At 36.4% G+C, this 23,018-nt stretch overlaps 1 long non-coding RNA gene across 3 annotated transcripts in view; it reads left to right on the plus strand.

Annotated features, from left to right (window-relative positions):
- The first annotated feature begins 292 nt into the window (after positions 1-292).
- The window catches only part of LOC123938766, a 208,658-nt gene continuing 185,932 nt past the window's right edge, over positions 293-23,018 (plus strand). For all 3 annotated transcript variants that reach the window (XR_006817770.1, XR_006817768.1, XR_006817769.1), the window contains exons 1-3: positions 293-407; positions 16,643-16,764; positions 17,883-17,985. This is a non-coding gene — a long non-coding RNA (uncharacterized LOC123938766). The remainder of the gene's footprint in view (positions 408-16,642; positions 16,765-17,882; positions 17,986-23,018) is intronic.

Genomic DNA, 23,018 nt, shown 5'->3' on the forward strand with positions numbered 1-23,018 from the left:
AACGCTCGAGGCGCGGCTAGGAAACCTCAAACCCGGTTTTCTAGTTTAAGGAGGAGCTTGGCCTTAAAAAGCTGAAAAGTCAGTGGGAGTTAACTTTGTGGCCTTTGGTATTTTTGAAAACATCTACTACGAGACGGGAACTGTACGGCAAAACCGTTGTGCAGTTCATTAAAAAAAAAAAAAACTTTGGGGGACCGTATCGGGAGAGATTTCCTAGGGATTGTTTTATAATCTCGCAAATTAGAGGGTTGGTATGTATTTTGCCATCAGGACGCTGAATCGTATGTTCCTTCAGACAGGGATTGAGAAACGGAAATACCACCACCGTCCAGCCGAACTTGGGAGGACTGATTGCAGGGGAACTGGTGCTCCAGATGTTGCACTAGAGGCGCTGCGAGTGTGAGCAGGTAATGTGGAGAAGAGTGACATTGTTAACAGAAAGTATCTAATTAACAGTGACTTCATTTGATTGGAAGGATGAAAAAGCCTTTTTAAATCAATCCAGATTCACTGGCCTAAGCTCAGCCAATTTATGAATATGGAGCCTGACTGGGCTCTGCTTTCTTTCAAAGATGTCATCTTAGGGGTAATAGCATAGGTGAAGTCATTTGGTTACACTGTGGAAACTTTTATAGTGCCTTCCTTGGGAATTTAACTCAGTGCTTCTTCATTTTATTAGGAACAGACTGACTCCATCAACTCTGTTCTCCCTGTTTAGAGGCAGGACTGCTTGAAGCAATTAGGTTTACCAATTAGCATAGTTTTACTGACCCCAACAGCAGCACCACTCCTTAGATTATCCATTTCTTCAAAGTCAGGGAAAAGCTGGAGGACAACATGCTTCCCAGGTGTCTACATTGGGAAAATAAGCCCACAAGCAGGGTAGCACAGCGGTGTAAAAAGCTTTCTAATAGTCCCCAAGTGTTTCAGCAACTTTGGTGGATTTTTCTCCTCTTTTCTGATTCTGGATCTTGTAATACCTCCTTACTTTCACATAGCCTTTAAAGCCTATCTCCTTTGGTTGTATTTTGGCAGAGCTGCTTTTGAGAAAGTGAGTTTTCTCCCTTCTTTTATGTACACCTGCCTTCTAATGAAGCTGTAGACAGTGTTAGGGTCCAGAGAGAGAAATCACTGAAGGCTCTTTTAAGGTCTGTTAGGTGACAAGGTAAGGGCTCAGGTCTTTGGGTGTGCGTGTGTGTATGTGTGTGTATGCATGCATGTGTATGTATGTTCTTGCATGTGTACATGCCTCAGAACCTATGAGGAGAGGCCAGAGGGTGGAAACTGGGAGAAAAATCATCACTTTCCCTAATTTTGAAGGTGTACCTGCAAGGCTTTGCTGCAGTCTCTTCACTGTAACGATAATCAGTTGGCGGCCAACATCTTTAGTAAAAGCAAATGTCTGGAGCTCAAAGCAGACTGGGAAAGAAGGGGCTTTGCTCTTGCCACTCACTACCATATGTAGTGAAGGGATTACATTTACATAGCTATTGTCTCTCTCTCCCCTAAAATATATATTCCTCTGTAAGATTTTACTAGATTGAATTGCTGACAGTTCATCAGTAGCAGCAACAATGTAATACCCTAACCTTATTAAATCAATAAATACTAGATCCATGTATTGAATTAAAAATGTATCAGCATGGCCAGGAATTGCAATCATATGGCCGTGGACTGCAGAATCGAAGATGCCACTCAAAAACTGACAAGGTGGCCTTTGTTTAACCTTTTTCTATTTTGCATCTGTGATGAGGTATTCTGGGTTCTAACATTTCAGGGACCATTGTGACAGGTTTTTTGGTTTTGTTTTGTATATTTCTTGGCAATTCTTTTCTTTCACATCTCACATTTAACCACAAAAATGATACATGTTTAACAATAGTAATATATTGTGGCTTTATCGTTCTTGTCCTTAGTTTTCATCTAGGAAGTATAATTCCACTCAGAATGCATTACTCTAGTAAGACATACTCAGGTGTGTAAGTTTCTACATAGGCATGAGTGAATTTAGATGTTCTTTTGTATGTGTATATACATATACTCTGTGTGAATGTATTGCTGTACATTGATATAAGTTTATTTTTTAAAAAGAAACCACTTTTGATTTTATCTTTCAGCATTGTCCATGATATTAAGAGCTAAAGAACTGTTTATTATTTCAAAACAAGTTATTTATAGTCTGATTTGCTGTTGGAACTTCTGTGGCTGGAGATGAAACTAAAATTTGCAAGTCTTCAAACTTAACAGAATGCTTTGAAAGTTACGTGTATTGTGAATGGTTCCCTGTTATGTGTGAAAAAAATACTTCACATGCAGTTTACCAGGAATTGGTCAATTAAGTTGTAGATTAGTGACTGAATTTTAGAGTTAGTCCCTACTGAAAACAAGGAATGTGTTTAACACCTGGAATTTTAATGGAAAAAGTAATATTACTCTAGCCAAGTATTTGTTTATACTGATTAATGATGCTAATTATTTAAAAACATTCATCCCCTTTTGATGTCAGCTAGCATATTTGTGGTACTAAATTCTGAAGATAAAGTCATTGGGCCTTGGGTTCACTACGCTGTGAAAGAAAAAATCTTTATTTGACAAAATAGGCAATCAACTGAAATCTATCCTCTTTAAATAAACTGATTCCTCAGTATTTTCCCAGTGTTGGTGTAAGTTGTTGTCTGTGATGTCCCCCAGGGCTCTTTCCTCTGCACTCTGATTTGGTATATAAAAGCAGCTCTGAATGATGGATTACTGTGTCATTGCAGCCTGCAAAGGATTAATTTGTTTCATTGATTTCTCTTTAGGCAGATTGCCAGAATTTGCTGCTTCCCACCTTTCCTTAAGACTTCTAGAAGTAATAGACAGTAATAGCGTAAGACAAATCAGCTCTTTTTTGTAAAAATAGAATCATGAAACCAGGAATCCTAATAAGAACTTTGGCAAACTTTTTATTGGCATATTGGGAAGAGCAATTAATAGGCTACTTTATCTGGTTTAGAAATAGTTTTAATTGAAAAATTTCTTTGACTTGGTGACTTAAAACACATCATATGAATAGTTCCTAAGTATTTATAATATTTGTACCATAAAAATTTTCTCAAATTTGTAAGTATCTTATTTAACTCAGAAAAAAATATGTTGTTTATAAGATTGACAGACACTTTTTTTTTTTTTTAAAGATTTATTTATTTGACAGATAGAGATCACAAGTAGGCAGAGAGGCAGGCAGAGAGAGAGAGAGGAGGAAGCAGGCTCCCAGCCAAGCAGAGAGCCCGACGCGGGGCTCGATCCCAGGACCCTGGGATCATGACCTGAGCCGAAGGCAGAGGCTTTAACCCGCTGAGCCACCCAGGCTCCCCGACAGACACTTTTCTTTGTATGCCACATTTTAGGATCAAATAATATGGCAACATAACTTTAAATCAATTTATTTGTAAATATATATAGGATTATTTGATGCAAAGAATTTTTAGAAGCCTTGGAGAAGGACATAATTAGAGCACAGAAAGAGAATTGTTTAATTGTTTGATGAAAATATAGCTTTGTGATGAAAAGACTGGTATTTGCTCATAATAACTTACAAAAGTTAAAAATGACATTTTGTACGTATTTCTGCTTTTTCCTCCAAGCATTTACATGTTTTGCTTATACATATATAGATAGATACCACTTTGTATCCTGCACTTTTCAGTTAGCATTATAAAGTGAAAATTTCCTGTATAATTAAAATTATTATTAAAGTCATTTATTTTGACTGTTTAATGTTTTAACATGTGTATTTTAGTTAATCATTGTTCTACCATTGGAGAGTTATATTTCTAATTTTCCATTATTGTAAATAAAGTTATGATGAATGACATTTTAAATAGATCTTACTCGTCCCGCTGGTTATTTCCTTATAATATATTATTACAAAAGAATTTACTTGGATGAGGGTATAGACTTTTTTTTTAAGGTTCTTGATATTGATTGCCAGATTGTTTTCCAGAAAGGTTCTTCCAGTTTATACTGGTACTGTTTAAAAAATTTCTATGTAGAGGCAGCAGCATTCTAATTTATGTTACACGAGCAAAGAAAACAGAACAACACTCTTTCCTTGTCTTCTGAAAGCAGTGGCAGCATTTTGCATGTACTTAGTCTCTCAGAAGTATTTTCTCATCTGCAGATGTGAAATAGGCTGGTTATACAAATCTATTTGTTTCCCTTCTGTAGTGCTGAAAATTATATTGATTTAATGATCTCAAGTTATACTTTTTATGCAATTAGTTGTGTAGTAAAAACTAATATTGTCATGTGCTAATGTCTTTTTTCCTCTATTGTGCTATGATAGTAGTCCATGCAATATCAGCAAGTTTATGCTTTTCCTGTGCTTTGCTGAAAGGAAAAAAGAACATCTGTTTCCATTATATATCTGCGTCATAATGATAACAATTAAATAGCTTTTATGGTAGTATACAGTAAATATATTTTGCTGAATGACCTATACTTTCTTGTTGGAAAATTTCGGAGATTTCAGAGGCACTTAGTTTTTACAGGTAGGTTCTGTGTAGAGGTTTACAAAGGCCTCTGGTTACTTTAGGTAAATCACTGCAGTCTCAGTATAAACAAACAAAGAACCCTGAGGATTATACTCTAGGCTATCAGATGTGACTCTTGAAAGTAGTTTTCTTAGGCAGATGTTTAGAGTACAAATTATTAGGTACCTCAGTATTCTTAAGTGGCTTAATCATGCTGCTAATAATAGAATTCGTTTGTTTTTTGTGCTGTTTGTGTACTTTTAATATTTTACCAAGCTGGAAATTGGAAATAGTTTTGTGTGTGTGTGTGTGTGTGTGTGTGTGTGTGTATGCTAACACCTATATAAACATATTTACAGCCTAGCACCCTTCTTTTTCCCATATATTAGGGGATCACAGTGATGTTTACCTTTTAAGCTCATCAGGAGAATGTTTGAAACCCATGCACTATTCCCATTGACCTTTAATATTCCAGAGAATTGTGTTCATTTATTTCATTCAGGTTTTGGTTAAAGATGTTTTAGTGGTTACTTAAAAAAAATGATTAGAAAGTATTTCAGACAAAATGTGCTATATAAAGAAAAACAAACAGTCCTGTACTTCGGACTCAGTTTGAGAAATAAAATGTTACCAGTGCAACTGAACCTCTTCTTGATCATATTCCCTTAAGACGACAACTTCTTCTTCTTTTTCTTCTTCTTCTTCTTTTTCTGTTTTTAAGATTTTACTTATTTATTTTACAGAGAGATAAAGCCGCAGAGAGCAAGTGAGGTGGGGGGGATGGCAGAGGGAGAGGGAGAAGCAGGCTCTCCGCTAAGCAGGGAGTCCGTTGTGGGGCTTGACATGGACCTCTATCCCAGCAGGCCTCTCAGGATCATGACCTGAGTGGAAGACAGATGCTTGACTGACCCAGTCACACAGGCATCCACCCTTAAGGCTTTTTGAAGAGATAATCAGCATCCTAAATTTGGTGATTATCTTTTTTGCCTTTTATATATTTTCTCTAGCATGTCAAAAAACTTGACATAGTGATTTGTCCTTTTAGATAAATTTTTAATTGTTGGACCTGAAGACTGTTGGAAACTTTTTTATCTAATCACCTGTCAGTGGTCATGTTTCTCTGCTTTATTGTCCTCATCTGTGAAGTTGTGTTTAGATCCACATGTTCTTCGATGTCCTTTAGCCGTAATTAAGGTTTTTTGATAACCTCTTATTTTCCATATGAAATAAAATAGAACAAAAAAGAAAAAGGCTCAGAGAAGTTTAAGTAATTTACCTAAGACCATATAGTAAATCCAGAGCTAAGAATAAAGCTCAGTTCTCCTGACTGTGATTCAAAGCACTCTTTTCTTCAGTCCATATTGTCATCTTTGGGTACTGGCTGAGTGACCACTGTGGTAGCCTGTAATTAAAGACCATCTACAGGCGGGGTGCCTGGGTGGCTCAGTGGGTTAAAGCCTCTGCCTTCGGCTCGGGTCATGATCTCAGGGTCCTGGGATCGAGCCCTGCATCGGGTTCTCTGCTTGGCAGGGAGCCTGCTTCCTCCTCTCTCTCTCTGCCTGCCTCTCTGCCTACTTGTGATCTCTGTCTGCCCAATAAATAATTAAAAATAAAACCTTTAAAAAAAAAAGACCATCTACAGGCTTGTATAACTTTGTGATTGTGTATGCCAGAGAGACTTTTCTCTTAGAATATTTTTTTTTCTGTAGGGAAAAACATTGAAGGCTTATTAGACTGAAAGATACTTATAGAATGAGAAGACTGTATGTGTCCTGCAGAGCCTGTAATTTTCTTCTTTATTTTCTGGACTTTCCTGGAAAAGGCAGTTTGGTACAATGACGCTCTCTATAGGTTTCTTACCATGTGATCGGTTTTCTGATCTCTCATGGTGGAACAGGACAATAGGGATGGACACAAATTTGAGTATCTCTTTACATGTACATGTATCTATTTTTCAATATATTTTCGCAGTCAAGATTTTGACAAAAAAAATTTTTTTTGTAACTTATACTATGGTCAAATCACAAGTGACTTTCTATTTGAGAATGAGTTTGTTTCTTGTTTCTATTTAGCAACCAACTTACCAGAGCACTAAAGTGAGAATAGCACAAATAGAATAATGTGGAAACATGATTTTAAAATCTCTTTGGAGAAAAACCCTATTCTAAAAATGGCAACCTAGAATTACATGCATGTACGTTCTCTTTCAGGTTTTTACTCTAACAAATTTAATTCATTCTTAGTTGAGATGAGTAAGCTTGAGTCATAATATTCACCCAGTGCCATGCCTCTCCTATGAAAAAAATATCAATATAACTAGAGATGGAGTTAATGTATTCTATTGTAAAACTATCTTTTCCCAAGTTTGTTGCCTCAAAACCAAAAACTTGGTTTAATAAATTATTTGCTTCCTTCTATAAATATATACTAGGAAACTTGTGATAGTAGTAATCATTCTTTTAAGGGAAGATGAAGCTACTAATAGTAGCTTTGTCAGTGCTATAAATATTCTCAAGATAGTTGTGTTTTAACAAGCAACCCAGGTAACACATTTTTCTCTATTTTAGATCAATTATTTTACGTATTCAGCAGCTTCTGGTAGGAAATTTTCCCTAGCATATTATTGTGGGGAGGAGAGACCCAGTGTAATCAGATGCCAACATTCAGTACACCTTTTATTTAACATTGTTTTATTTGCTAACACTCACTAGATATGATTTCTTTCATTTCTGTAACATTTCTGTCTTGAGACAAAGCTCTGTGTGTGTGTGTGTGTCTGTGTGTCTCTGTGTCTGTGTGTTTGTCTGCCTGCCTATGTGTAAATATTTCAAAGGCATTTCTTGTCTAGTTGAAAGTTCTGGTGAACATCTGTAATGTGTAATATGAGGAATTTTAAATTTCCCCTTGTTGCTTTAGCAAGTAGGTGAAACTCAATAGGAAAGGTGTGGGTAGGGGAAATCAAAAATATTTAAGAAAAATACCTGTGTTTGGTCTTGACTCCTCTTTAGCTTTGAGGGTAATATCATTGAATTTTAGCATTGAACCTTTTTTATAGCATTACACATGAACATGTTTTTATAGCTCACCAAAGCTTATTAAAAGATGCCGAGAATAATTACTGTTTACCTGTCAAACAAGGAGAAGCGGGTTGTTGATATATTTGCCTAACACATTTGACCCAGGTAGATAGCTGTTTTTGAAAAAGGATGAACAAAAATACCCCTGTTCTCCATATAATATTTATAGTCTTTTTGGACTTAGTTATGTAGCTTCTTTTATCTCACTATATATAGATGCAGATGTAAGTTTCAGTTTATAATTATTGCAATAAAAGTCGAAGTATAATTTATATTTGTGTAGAGTGTTCACATGAGGTAACAAGGTCCTTTTGAATTTTGGAGATTGATTGGGTTTTGCATTATTTATACATTATACATTTCTCAAAACAAATACACAAATTCCAAAATTTATTCAGTTATTTTTATTTAGTTACATTTTTGAGGTGTGTATTTTATAAGATATATATTTTTAAAAAGACAAAAACATCAGTAATACCTGGTAGAAGATTACATTGTATTATGCTATACTATTAGACTCAGTCTCATGTCAGTCTAAGTTGTAAAGGTAGTTGTTTTGGACTGGCTGGAACTTAGTGATCTGAAAGAATAAGGGAGTGATATTATAGAGCTTTGAAAGCAACATACCAACTGATATTTGTGACAGAGCCAAAAGTCACCAAGATCCTATTTATATTACAGTTCCAATACTAATACGTTTAAATGTGTTTTGGATTTTAAAAAAAAATTTTAATGATTTTATTTATGTATTTTCCAGAGAGAGAGAGAGAGCACAAGCAGGGGGAGTGGCAGGCAGAGGGAGAAACAGGCTGTCCGCTGAGCAGGGAGCTGGGTGCGGGACTCAGTCCTGGGGATCATGACCTGAGCTGAAGGCAGATGCTTAGCCAATTGAGCCACGTAGATATCCCTGTGTTCTGAATTTTGACAAATAGTTTTAAAATTCTGAAAATCCTGCATTTTATGGAACTAGCCAAAGACTATATTTTTATATATAGTGTGTATGATGGGGAGTTTTGTTCTTACATAAACTTGCCTAATAGTTATCCTACCCTAGAGAATTGTAAAAAATCCTTAATTTATGAATTTTACTTTTTATATAGATAGTAAAACCTTCTTATTGTATGCTAAGCATATTATATATAGTATTTAATCAGTTTATATAAGATGTAAAATTCTCATTTTACTGGTGAATTTGAGGCTCAAATGTGGTTAAGTAACTTGCACAGTCAAGTCACATAGAAGATGAGTAACACAGCAAGGATTTGAAGTGAAGTATGTGTCACTTCAGAGCCCATGACTGATCTATGCTGATTTCACTGCTTCTTATCAAGTAACTGATTATATTACCTTTTGATTATAAGGGTCAAATTGTATTCTCACAGGCACATAAAAAAGCACAGAGCAACTCTTTTACAAAACAAAGGAAATCTATATAAATTTCATGGTATTTTCATGTCTCAGTAGCCATAGAATAATATTCTCTCTGTTTGATTATGTGCTGTTTTATGATGAAACTCTGTCCTTGGAATTTTTTGGCACTGGATGGCTTAGGTATAAATACCACCCTTGCAGGCAGATTGAAAAAGGAATAGCAAGAAAGTTTATTATTTCTTTTTTGTAGTCTTTCTTCGGAATGTTTTTGTCTTTAGTGACTTCTAGGGGGAAAAAAAATCATGGTTTCCCTTAGTAGGTGTACTATTTTGCTAGGGCTGCTGTACCAAAGTACCACAAAAGGGGTAACGTAAGCAACAGACATTTATTGTTGTCTAGTTCTGGAGTCTTGAAGTCCAATATCAGGGTGTCGTCAGCATTGGTTCCTTCCAGTGGCTGTGAGGAAGATACTCTGTTTAATGCCTGTCTCCTAGCTTATGGTTTATTGGCATCTTTGGTGTACCTTGTCTTGTAGCAGCATCATCCTGATTCCTGCCTTCATCTTCATGTGGTGACCTCCGTGTGTGTGTTTCTGTCTCCATGTCCAAATTTTCCTTTATAAACACACCAGTCATACTGGATTAGAGCCTACCCTTATGACCTCATCTTAGGCTGAACATCTGCAATGACTCTCTTTCCAAATAAGGTCACATTCAGAGGTACTGAAAGTTAGGACTTCAGTATATTTTTGAGGGGACATAATTCAACTCAATAATGGTAGGCAATTTTTTTCTGAGATGATAGATTTGAAAACTCTTTAGTAGTGGTTATATACATAAATTTGCAGTTGATCAATTCATTGGTATAATTATATGCATGGATACCCATAAATGAGTCATGTCTGAATATTTTTTTTGGAATAGGACTGATTTTGCTCTAATATTCTTGTAAAAAAAACACATGAAGAACAGACTGGAGAACGATTTAGAAAGGCTTTCAATAAATGATGTGTTTGAGTGTCACAATGTATGGGGCAGATCATGGGCTTTTGATAATTCATTTACTAGTATATGTGCTGCCGAAGCGAGCACATTGATAATTCATTTACAAAATCAGTATAGCTTGTGGTAAAGTTGGAATTTAGATAGACATTCAGAAAAGAGGGTGTTACAGAAACAGAGAGGATATGGGTTCAGGTTCTAATGTAGGAGTGAGTATTTTATGTATAATGGGCCATGGTGGTGAAGGGAGGCTTTGGGTCACTTATGTGGTGAAGGAATCTCTGGCTCTTTAGGGTTGACGCCGGGTCTAGCTTTTAAGTTTCAAAAGAATTGCTCTAGGATTTATTTATTTATTTATTTATTTATTTATTTATTTTAAAGTTTTATTTATTTATTTGACAGAAAGGGAGAGAGAGATCATAAGTAGGCAGAGAGGCAGGCAGAGGGAGAGGGGGAAGCAGGCTCCCCGCCAACCAGAGAGCCCGACGTGGGGCTTGATCCCAGGACCCTGAGACCATGACCTGAGCCGAAGGCAGAGGCACCCAGGCACCCCTAGGATTTATTTTTAATTTTTCCCTGTAGAAAATTTGAAATATATGATTAACAAGAAGAAAAATGTGACTTGTATCCCCGCTACCCAGAACTACTTGTTATTAATATTTTGACATCTTGATAGAATTCTTATGAATTTCCTGCCATGATTTTTGATTGAGATTGTACTAGATAACAGTTTTCTAAAAAAATCAGCACCTGGAGTCTCTAAATATCTATCTGAATTTGAGACCCATTGGGTAATAGACCTAATGACCATTGATGATGAATTGGGTCACCATAATTCCATAAACCATTAGGTCAAGACAGTTTTTTCTCATGTGATTTAGTCCTTTGCCTCAGTCTTGTCCTTCCTCCTGTCTTTCACACTACTGCCAGGATCTTTTTAATGATTACATCACTCTTCTGGCTTACCTCCTTCAGTCAGACATAGGTCCAGCTATTTAACATTATAGGCATCTTTGTGACCTTTCTCATGCCTCTTTCTTCTCATTTGCTACTCTCCAAAAAGCTTCCTGAAGTTTGCAGAATATTGTGTATTCTTTTGAACCTCTATAATTTTTACTTCCCTCCACTGAGAATATCCTTTTTCTTTTTGTCCATCTGTCCAGCAGCTGCTAATTTCCTTAATATTTCACATGCCATTTCTTCTCTAAAGCCTTTATTCTAAGCCAGTTTTCCCTTTCTTTTACTACCTGTAGCACTTTTTGGAAAACTTGCTATAAACTGATTATAGGGTATCCTAGTGACTGATTTCTATCCTTATCTTTCTTATTTTTTTTTCTATTTTAAAAAGTTTGTATTTAAATTCTAGTTTTAACATAGAGTGTAGTATTAGTGTCAGGAGGAGAATTTAGTGATTCATCACTTACCTATAACACCCAGCGCTCATCACAACAAGTGCCCTCCTTAATACCCATCACCCATATAACTTATCCTCCCTCCCTCATCTTCCCTCCAGCAACTCTCAATTTATTCCCTATGGTTGAGAGTCTGTTTTATGATTTACCTCTCTTTTCCCCTTATCTTTTCGCCCTTATCTTCATCTGTTCCATTTCTTAAATTCCACATGAGTAAAATCATACTGTATTTGTCTTTCTCTGACTTATTTTACTAGCATAACACATTCTAGCTCCATCCACATTGTTGCAAATGGTAAGATTTCATTCTTTTCAATGGCTGATAATACTCCATTGTATACATATGCCACAACTTTTTTATCCATTCATCAGTCAGTGGACAGTTGGGCTCTTTCCCTAGTTTAGCTATTGTTGATAATGCTGCTGTAAACATTGGGGTAGATTTGCCCCTTCAAATCAGTATTTTTTTGTTTTTTTTTTTAATCTTAATGAAGTCCTAACAGTTCACTTTTGCTTTTGTTTCCCTTACCTCAGGAGATGTATCTCCTAAGAAGTTGCTAGAGCCAATGTCAAAGAGGTTGCTACCTGTGTTTCTATAGGATTTTGATGGTTTTCTGTCTCATATTAAGGTCTTTAATCCATATATGGTATAAGAAAGTGGTTCAGTTTCATTCTTCTGAATGTTGCTGTCCAACCATTTGTTGAAGAGACTGTCTTTTTCCCATTGGATATTCTTTCAAGCTTTGTTGAGGATTAGTTGACTGTAGAGTTGAGGGTCCATTTCTGGGTTCTCTGTTCTGTTCCATTGATCAATCTATCTGCTTTTGTGCCAGTACCAAAGTGTCCTGATCACTGCAGCTTTGTGATATAACTTGAATTGTGATGCCTCCAACTTTGCTTTTCTTTTTCAAGATTGCTTTGGGTATCCGGTGTCTTTTTTGGTTCCTTACAAATTTTAGGAATGTTTGTTCAAGCTCGGTGAAAAATGATGGTGGTGTTTTGATAGGGATTGCATTAAATGTGTAGATTGCTTTGGATAATATGGACATTTTAGCAATATTTATTCTTCCAATCCATAAGCATAGAATGTCTTTCTATTTCTTTGTGTCACCTTCAATTACTTTTTAAAAAAATATTTTAAAAAATATTTTATTTATTAAAGAAAAGAGAAAGGACCCAAATAAATAAAATCATGAATGAAAGAGGAGAGATCACAACTAACACCAAAGAAATACAGACAACTATAAGAACATACTATGAGCAACTCTACACCAACAAATTTGACAATCTGGAAGAAATGGATGCATTCCTAGAGACATATAAACTACCACAACTGAACCAGGAAGAAATAGAAAACCTGAGCAGGCCCATAACCAGTAAGGAGATCGAAACAGTCATCAAAAATCTCCAAACATCATAAGAGACTATGGACTCTGAAAAACAACCTGAGGGTTTTGAAGGGTCAGGGGTGGGAGGTTGGGGCAACCTGAGGGTTTTGAAGGGTCAAGGGTGGGAGGTTGGGGGTACAGGTGGTGGGTAATGGGGAGGGCACGTTTTGCATGGAGCACTGGGTGTTGCGCAAAAAGAATTAATACTGTTACGCTGAAAAAAATAAAATGAGAAAAAAAAAAAATCTCCAAACAAACAAAAGCCCAGGGCCAGACGGCTTCCCAGGGGAATTCTACCAAACATTTAAAGAAGAACTCATTCCTATTCTCCTGAAACTGTTCCAAAAAATAGAAATGGAAGGAAAACTTCCAAACTCATTTTATGAGGCCAGCATCACCTTGATCCCAAAACCAGACAAGGGCCCCACCAAAAAAGAGAACTACAGACCAATATCCTTGATGAACACAGATGCAAAAATTCTCACCAAAATACTAGCCAATAGGATTCAACAGTACATTGAAAGGATTATTCACCACGACTAAGTGGGATTTATTCCAGGGCTGCAAGGTTGGTTCAACATCTGCAAATCAATCAATGTGATACAACACATTAATAAAAGAAAGAACAAGAACCATATGATACTCTCAATACATGCTGAAAAACCATCTGACAAAGTACAGCATCCCTTCCTGATCAAAACTCTTCAAAGTGTAGGGATAGAGGGCACATACCTCAATATTATCAAAGCCATCTATGAAAAACCCACCGCAAATATCATTCTCAAAGGAGAAAAACTGAAAGCTTTTCCGTTAAGGTCAGGAACATGGCAGGGATGTTCATTATCACCACTGCTATTCAACGTAATACTAGAAGTCCTAGCCTCAGCAATCAGACAACAAAAAGAAATTAAAGGCATCCAAATCGGCAAAGAAGTAGTCAAACTATCACTCTTCGCAGATAATCTGATACTGTATGTGGAAAACCCAAAAGACTCCACTCTAAAACTGCTAGAACTTGTACAGGAATTCAATAAAGTGTCAGGATATAAAATCAATGCACAGAAATCAGTTGCATTTCTGTACACCAACAACAAGACAGAAGAAAGAGAAATTAAGGAGTCAATCCCATTTACAATTGTACCCAAAACTATAAGATACCTAGGAATAAACCTAACCAAAGAGGCTAAGAATCTATATGCAGAAAACTACAAAGTACTCATGAAAGAAATTGAGGAAGACACAAAGAAATGGAAAAATGTTCCATGCTCCTGGATTGGAAGAATAAATATTGTGAAAATGTCTATGCTACCTAAAACAATCTACACATTTAATGCAATCCCTATCAAAATACCAGCCATTTTTTTCAAAGAAATGGAACAAATAATCCTAAAATTTATATGGAACCAGAAAAGACCTCGAATAGCCAAAGGAATATTGAAAAAGAAAGCCAAAGTTGGTGGCATCACAGTTCCGGACTTCAAGCTCTATTACAAAGCTGTCATCATCAAGACAGCATGGTACTGGCACAAAAACAGACACATAGATCAATGGAACAGAATAGAGAGCCCAGAAATAGACCCTCAACTCTATGGTCAACTAATCTTTGACAAAGCAGGAAAGAATGTCCAATGGAAAAAAGACAGCCTTTTCAATAAATGGTGCTGGGAAAACTGGACAGCCACATGCAGAAAAATGAAATTGGACCACTTCCTTACACCACACACGAAAATAGACTCAAAAGGGATGAAGGACCTCAATGTGAGAAAGGAATCCATCAAAATCCTTGAGGAGAACACAGGCAGCAACCTCTTCGACTTCAGCCGCAGCAACATCTTCCTAGGAACAACGGCAAAGGCAAGGGAAGCAAGGGCAAAAATGAACTATTGGGATTTCATCAAGATCAAAAGCTTTTGCACAGCAAAGGAAACAGTTAACAAAACCAAAAGACAACTGACAGAATGGGAGAAGATATTTGCAAACGGCATATCAGATAAAGGGCTAGTGTCCAAAATCTATAAGGAACTTAGCAAACTCAACACCCAAAGAACAAATAATCCAATCAAGAAATGGGCAAAGGACATGAACAGACATTTCTGCAAAGAAGACATCCAGATGGCCAACAGACACATGAAAAAGTGCTCCACATCACTCGGCATCAGGGAAATACAAATCAAAACCACAATGAGATATCACCTCACACCAGTCAGAATGGCTAAAATTAACAAGTCAGGAAATGACAGATGCTGGTGAGGATGTGGAGAAAAGGGAACTCTCCTACACTGTTGGTGGGAATGCAAGCTGGTGCAACCACTCTGGAAAACAGCATGGAGGTTCCTCAAAATGTTGAAAGTAGAACTACCCTATGACCCAGCAATTGCACTACTGGGTATTTACCCTAAAGATACTAACGTAGGGATCCGAAGGGGCATGTGCACCCGAATGTTTATAGCAGCAATGTCTACAATAGCCAAACTATGGAAAGAACCTAGATGTCCATCAACAGATGAATGGATAAAGAAGATGTGGTATATATACACAATGGAATACTATGCAGCCATCAAAAGAAATGAAATCTTGCCATTTGTGACAACGTGGATGGAACTAGAGGGTATCATGCTTAGTGAAATAAGTCAATCGGAGAAGGACAACTATCATATGATCTCCCTGATATGAGGATGTGGAGATGCAACATGGGGGGTTAGGGGGATAGGAGAAGAATAAATGAAAGAAGATGGGATTGGGAGGGAGACAAACCATAAGTGACTCTTAATCTCACAAAACAAACTGAGGGTTGCTGGGGAGGGAGGGGGGTTGGGAGAGGGGGAGTGGGGTTATGGACATTGGGGAGGGTGTGTGCTATGGTGAGTGCTGTGAAGTGTGTAAACCTGGTGATTCACAGACCTGTACCCCTGGGGATAAAAATACATTATATGTTTATAAAAAAAATAAGAAATAAATAAAAAATTTAAAAAAAGAAGAAAAATTAAAATTAAAAATAAAAACCTCATAAATCAGTGATCAGTATATATAGTATGTTCAAGATTCATATAATTATGTCTATGTCAGTAATCAAATATGTCATGAACAGTATCTAAACTCATTTTCTTCCTGGGAGTGATTTCTAAAAAGGAATACAAATAAAGTGGCTCTTTTAGTTTAAAAAAAAAAGATTTTATTTATTTATTTGACAGACAGAGATCACAAGTAGGGAGAGAGGCAATCAGAGAGAGAGGGGGAAGCAGGCTCCCCACTGAGCAGAGAGCCCGATGTGGGGCTTGATCCCAGGACCCTGAGATCATGACCCGAGCCAAAGGCAGAGGCTTTAACCCATGGAGCCACCCAGGCACCCCGCCTTCAATTACTTTAATCAGTGTTTTGTACTTTGCAGAGTACACCACCTTTATCTTTCTTAATAGATTGAGTTACTTAAGGGCAAGGATCATGTGCTATTTATGCTAGTATCTGTAGCACTTAGCATGGTACCTAGGTAGATGTTTGAGGAAAATGTTTGCTAAATAAATAATCTTGTCTTTTCATCTGTGACTGTTCTGCCAATAATAGTGAATATAGCTCTAATAAGTGATAATTTTTGGAGTGACAGGTAAGGGAGTAAGTTGACTAGTTCATATCAACTTATCAGTTACTAAGTATTTACAGTTTGTAAGTTACTCTACTGGGCATTGTGGAAATGGGAAACTAAAATCAAAAGGAACTTAATGAGTTTGCAGCCTAGGAGAGGACTTCCAATTTTGGTGAGTTTGGTAGGGAATTATCTTAAGAAATAGAGTGAAAAGTTGTTAAGGGGACCCATTGAAACAGAATTGTGACTGGAAACATTTGTATAGTGCCTTTAAATTAACAAAGTTTATTTGTTTACAGGTGACAGTCGGCCTCCATTATGAGTTGTAGCAGATGTTCTCAACATTTCTTTTGAAACTTCCTTATATTTCCTTGAATGAGGAGCCCCAGAGCCTCATCCCTGTGGTAGCTACCACGCTTTGGTATGATGCTGTGCTTTTCTACTTCATCCTTCCTGTTCTAGCAAAGGTCTAGGTTAGAATTTAACTGTTTCTTATTGCAAACAATTATGTAGAAATGGAAGTGGAATATCTCAATTACACTGATACTGTGATTTCATTGAGATTATTGATGATGCCTTGTTATTCCTTTTTTTTAAATTTCTTTTCAGCTTAACAGTATTCATTATTTTTGCACCACCCCAGTGCTCCATGCAATACGTGCCCTCCCTATTACCCACCACCTGGTTCCCCAACCTCCCACCCCCTGATGCCTTGTTATTCTTATACCTGTTCACAGAGCCCCCAAATACTCATCATAGGTATTTAATTATGATTTTGTTTGAATTGTATCTAGTTAGAAATAGTTCCTTGCTGATTTTTAATAGATGTTAATCCAATTTTTATTCCCTTGATTGATAAAGAAGCACATGGCATCAGCTTTACTTCTACTTAAAAACTGTGTCTTCAGGTAATGTTTAACCAGCTTCCCCACATTTATGGAGGAGATTCAACTGGCATTGATAAAATTCCACATCAGGAATATTTAACTACAAACCTCTGTCTGTATTAACATGAATAAACACTGTAGTTAGTAATTATTTTTCTCCATTAAAAAAAATAGAAGTATTTTTCAGAATTCTGAAAAATGTCAGCGTAATTTTGGCTATAGTCATACTGCATTTAATGTTATTGAGAATGTTGCTAACATTAGCAAAAAATATTCCGTAATTTCCTCAGTTATTGCTACTTGTGATGAGGGATGTAAAGTTATCATGCTTTCATGTTCTGAGCATTTTCATTATACACCTTTGATTTTACCTTTGTTTTAGGTAAGATAGCTGAGAACATTTTTACTTAGGGATAGAGGTCAGGCTCTATTTGTATTTTTTTAGGTCAGTGATACATAGAATATAGTGAATGTATTAGAGTAAATACATGTACAGTTTTGTATGTAAGAGAGCATTTATATGTTTCTTTGACCTTATTTTTAGTTGACTAAAACATAGTGAGTGATTTGGGACCAAGGCATAGGTTTCATTTATACATTAACAATTTTATTTTGTGATTTTCTGTGACCACTGGTATCACTCATCTTGCAGATGTAAGCTATTGTTCACCAGGGAGGTTTGGCAAGAGAATTGGCCAGATGAGCAAATTCATCTCCATTGTGGAAAAACAACTTGAATCTCATCTCTGTTGAAGGTGAGTTAGTGTCATCTTCACACAGGAAGGATCATGCTAGAGTTCTTTGACGTTTTCAGGATTATCAAACAATGGTTTGGTTTGAACTTTGTTTTATGGGATGTTGAGCCATCATGCTTTATTACTTGAGTGTGAAGATTCACACAGAAATCAACCTGACAATGAAAAGGGATGGAAGTAATAATTTGGTGTTTATGAATATACCTAAAAGTAGTTTGGGTACCCTTCCTTCCTCCCTCCCTTTCTTTTAAATGTTTATTTATGGGGCACTTGGGTAGCTCAGTAGTTAAGTGTCTGCCTTCAGCTCAGGTTATCACCTCAGGGTCCTGGGATCTAGTCCTGCATTGGGCTCCCTGCTCAGTGAGTGGCCTGCTTCTCCCTCTCCCACTCCCCGTGCTTGTGTTCTTTCTCTTGCTGTCTCTCTGACAAGTAAATAAATAAAATCTTTTTAAAAATAATTTAAAAAAAATTTTACGACTCACTACACCCACTATGGGGCTTGAACTCATGATCCTGAGATCCAAAGTCACATGCTCTTCCAAGTGAGCCAGCCATGCACCCCAATTTGGGGATTCTTTCTCACCTCTGTTCTTATTTACATATAATACATTGCTAGCAAGTTATAATTCATGACTTTTATTTGAATATTGATTAGAGCAGACTCACTTATGAAATACATTTATTTTAAAATATATTATGAATTTCAGGAAATTCAAAGACCAAATAATGTATCTGAAAACAGAACGTATCTTTACATTGATACTGCAGTTATATGAAATTTCCTGAACTAAACTACAGATTGCTCTTAGATACCCTACTACTTCTTGTAATAATATTAAACATGTATAGCCATCCACTATATTTCTGGGACAGCAAACCTGTGGCAAGCATTATATAAGTTTGCTAAAGGCTGAGACCCTTGTTCTGGGGGATTATTTACATATGCATATAAAACAGGTAGGCTAAAATGCTGGTATTAGCTCTCTAACAGATGTGTAATAAAGTGTGAAATGTTACTTTGATCATCGTTGAGGAAAGCCAGATCCATAAATTGTGTAGACATTATGGATTTTTGTTGTTGTTGTTGTTGTTACAAACAGAAACCATTGAAGGACTTTAGGAAGCAGATTGTGTTGTCTTTAGCATACATGCAAGGTGTTTTGTTAGTGGGCCATTGCATATTGCTTGATTCTGCTTGAGACTCCCCTCTCCTACTCCTATGTTCTCATGCTCTCTCTTTCTTTCTAAAATAAATAAATAAATCTTACTCCCTCCCCCACCAAAAAAACCCTGACTGAATAGCTTGTAGTTACACTACCATGATTAGGTATTCAGCACTTTTGCCTGCATTAATATTTTCCTTCTTACCATGATGATTTTTTTTCTCTTTTGTTCCTATTTAGTACCAACTTTCCATTCAACATTCAGGTTTGTTACTGTTTGAAGGCTTTCCTAACTATTGACCTCTATCATTGAACCTTATCTTCTTTGAGCTTTTCTAGTATGTACTTCTATTCTAGAAGCTTATATTTTGTATTTATAGACCTTTATATTTTATTGTACTTATATACTTACATGCCTCTTTCTAACTAGACTGAGGTTTCTTTTCTTTCTTTTTTAAGATTTTATTTATTTGTTTGACAGAGAGAGAGAGAGAGAGAGGGAACACAAGCAGGGGGAGTGGGAGAAGGAGAAGCATGCTTCCCCCTGAACAGGGAGCCCCATGTGGGACCTGCTCCTAGAATCCTGGATTCATGACCTGAGCGGAAGGCAGATGCTTAAGACTGAGCCATCCAGGCACCCCTAGGCTGTAGATTTCTTAATGGCAAGTACAAAGGCTATGTGTCTAATTCACTTTTATGTCCTCAGTTTCTAGCACAATACCTGCTACATACAGATGCTTAATAAGCATTTGTTAAAGGGATGAATAAACAAATGGTTAAACTATAAAGGAAAGAAAAGATTATCCTTACAGTTGGTGTGGTAATGGTAATAAAGTGCATTCCAAGGTGGAGTGCTACTATACTTATCAGGGAATATTCAGTGTTAAAAACAGTATCTTTCCTGAGGTCTCATGGTGATCACACTAGTTTATTAGAGTCAGTTTTGTGTACATCTGGAGTTTGGTTATCTTGAACAACTAACCATTCATTATTGAAAATTTACCCACAAAATTTCAATAGTTGAATTTCTTAATGAATTATATATATCTATTTTTAAAGATTTTATTGATTTATTTGAGAGAGAAAATGAGAGAGAGAGAGAGCATGAGAGAGGAGAGTTCAGAGGGAAAAGCAGACTCCCTGCCCAGTAGGGAGCCTGATGTGGGACTTGATCCCAGGACTCCAGGATCATGACCTGAGCTGAAGGCAGTTGCTTAACCAACTGAGCCACCGAGGCTCCCCCATGAATAATATATTTTAATAATAAGTATTTTAGGTCTTGACTTAAGGATTCTATCACTTCCTTTATGGAGATCCACATGTGTTTTGCTATTATAATCAGTCTAAATTTTGAAAAGGATCCTTCTACTTGAAAGTGATGAAAAATATGTCAAAGAGTGACCCTATTTGTTATCACTTCTAAAGTTACATTTGCAGGGTGCCTGGTGGCCTCAATTGGTTAAGCAGCTGCCTTCAGCTCAGGTCATGATCCCAGGGTCCTGGCGTCGAGCCCTGCATTGGGATCCCTGCATGGCGGGAGACCTGCTTTCTCCCTCTGCCTGCCACTCTGCCTACTTGTGGTCTATCTCTCTGTCAAATAAATGAATAAAATCTTTAAAAAAAAATGAAGTTCCATTTGCTTTGCAACTGTAACTCTTATGTTATGGAATCCTGATTTAAAAGGTTATATTGGCCAGTATTATCAGAATAACAAATTCTAACATAGGTTCATAATTTTACATTTAGGAAAACACTGATGGGGATGCCTGGGTGGCTCAGTCTGTTAAGCATCTGCCTTTGGGTTGGGTCATGATCCCAGGGTCCAGGGATCAATCATGTCCTGCGTTGGGCTCCTTGGTCAGCAGGGAGGCGGCTTCTCCCTCTGCGTATTCTGCCTGCCACTACCCCTGCCTGTACTTGCTGTCTGACAATTAAATAAATAAAATCTTAAAAAAAAAACAAACACACGGAAGTATCATATTATTCCTTTAGTAATATGCCAAACTTTAAGTTGGTTTATATTTTGTTTATTTATAATTTAATATGATTAGTTAGAGGTCGAATGTTCTTTGGTCATCAGCTTACATTAGTTTTAACTAAGGAAATACTGTACTATGAAGATATTAAATGGAAGCTTAAGGCTTCTGTTATTAACTGTATTCTGTTAAGTGAGTTTCTTTGTTTTAGTCTATATAAAACAACTTAAGGAAATATATTGAATTAAAATTTGCTATGCTGAAATAGCATATTCACTAAATAATTGAAATAAAATGAGGGGAATTCCAAGGGGTTTGAACAGAATGAAATTTTCTTTGCCCAAGCTCTAAACAGTAAGACTTTTAATTTTGTGGGAAGACATTTAATACTCTGGTCATTCAACTTGTATATCCTTTAGCCTATTTAATAGCCAAAAACCTGTAAGTAAATATGTGTGCTGCTGAGAAGCAGTGATCAAAATGGCAATAAAAGTCACATAATGAAATGAGAATACTAAAAAAATCCAGGGATTTTACTGTAGCTCATTATTCACTACCTTTCTGACAGTCTTCATGATTACAAATCACTTGATTGACTAACTAGACATTCTCAAAGTGAATTATGAATCAGGTTCATTTTTTCTGTTTGATAGTTGGCACATGCTGTAACTCTTATGCTTTGTGATATATCAGATTCTTATAACAGTTATAAGAGATCTAATCAATTCTTTATTTTGGGAAAACTATATTGTCTTTTCAAAAAATGAAATGCTGCTAACATTTTAACAACACAATGTAATCCCTACTTTTGTATCTCAAGGTATAACTCACATTGATGACATTATTTTTCAGATTAAGATAAATCTGTAGACCGACTTTCCATCAGGCATAAAACTCCCATTGATATCAGTTCTTTAGGCTTCTTGAGCAGTTGCCTGTGCCTACGTTACAAAAACAGTTGCATATTTTTTCCTTAATATTTAAAAATGCATGATGAAGGAATTATAAACTTTTAACATTTTTCTTTGAAGGAAATGCAGTTTTTCCTAAATACCTAATTTGTAACGAGGCCATGATGTTGCATACTTTAACATGTGGAACATTTTTTTTTCAAAGGTTTTATTTATTTATTTGTCATAGAGAGAGAGAGCAAGAGCACAAGCAGGCAGAGGCAGAGAAGCAGACTCCCTGCTGAGCAAGGAGTCCAATGCAGGACTTGATCCCAGGACCCTGGGATCATGACCTGAGCCGAAGGCAGAGGTTTAACCCACTGAGCCACCCAGGTGTCCCTAAAATGTGGAACATTTTAATGGTTAGTAATAGAAAGGGTCTCTTTTTGAGTTGGGAAAACGGTCCATAGTGAACTGAATCTTGATCTTTCCATTCATTAAACTTAATCAGGGAGGTAAATTCTGCTTTCAAATGCATTCTCTTTTGACTTAATAAAAATTCTTTATGCATTACTTCACTGGCATTTGAGTGGCAGAAAATTTCTGTAGTACATCTGCATTTGTTCCAATTCTATCTGCTCAAGCAACTGAAAATAAAATGGGTGTTCCTTAATGTGATATATTCAAAATTTGAGAATCTTGCACAAAATTCAGTCATTTCTTTAGCAAAAGTGAGGTTCGTTCACTGAAAATTGTTAGGCATGGGAATGTAGAGCCCCCTTTGTTTAACAATGTTGTTATGAGGTCCTCTTACTAATAAAAAAATTATATAGGTAAAAAATAATTTACATAGGTAAAAAATAATTCTTTGTTGTGAAGGCAAAGTCATCAAAGTTAGTGGAAGCTTTGCAAATGTAACAGTCACAGAATTCTACTGCCATACTTTTTCCCTATGTCAACATTCCAGTACCTTTAACTTACTTTCTTTGTTTTCTTTTATGAAT

The sequence above is a fragment of the Meles meles genome, chromosome 3 (genome assembly GCF_922984935.1).
Source record: "Meles meles chromosome 3, mMelMel3.1 paternal haplotype, whole genome shotgun sequence".
NCBI classification, from domain to species: Eukaryota; Metazoa; Chordata; class Mammalia; order Carnivora; family Mustelidae; genus Meles; species Meles meles.